Source organism: Ailuropoda melanoleuca, chromosome 12 (genome assembly GCF_002007445.2).
Source record: "Ailuropoda melanoleuca isolate Jingjing chromosome 12, ASM200744v2, whole genome shotgun sequence".
Classification (NCBI taxonomy): domain Eukaryota; kingdom Metazoa; phylum Chordata; class Mammalia; order Carnivora; family Ursidae; genus Ailuropoda; species Ailuropoda melanoleuca.
Genome location: NC_048229.1, coordinates 47,036,808 through 47,037,402, shown reverse-complemented (window position 1 = coordinate 47,037,402; position 595 = coordinate 47,036,808).

Genomic DNA, 595 nt, shown 5'->3' with positions numbered 1-595 from the left:
GGTTGTTTAAACACCGCTAAAGAGACGAAGCCTAAAGAAAATGTCCTTTGGACTTGGTGACATGAAAATTATTGGTGACCTTAGTAAGAGTCATTTCTGAGACAGACAAGAAAGTGAAAAAATAGAATGTGTGCAGACTATTTTGAGAAATTTGTTTGTCGATGTAAGAAGAAGAGGAGAAAGGTGGTGTGAATGAAGGGCCATGTGGAGTGAGGGAGGAAGGTTGTGTTAAGATGAGAGAGATGTAAGCAAATGTTAATGCTAATAAGAAAGATTCAGTGAAGAGTAGAACAGAGAGAAGAGGGCTGATGGGTAATGTGCCTGAGAAGCCCAGAGGGGGTGAGATCCCAGCACAGCTGCAGGGGCTGGCCCTAGTTGGAAGAGAAATTTGCTTCTGTCCTGAGGAGCCTGAGGCAAACCCTGGTTTCAGCCACGGCCAGGGATGGAGCCATGTCCCACTGGCAGCAAGAATGATATTTTTATTTTTTTATTTTTTTTTTAATTTATTTTATTTTTATTTTTTTAGATTTTATTTATTTATTTGACAGAGGTAGAAACAGCCAGCGAGAGAGGGAACACAAGCAGGGGGAGTGGG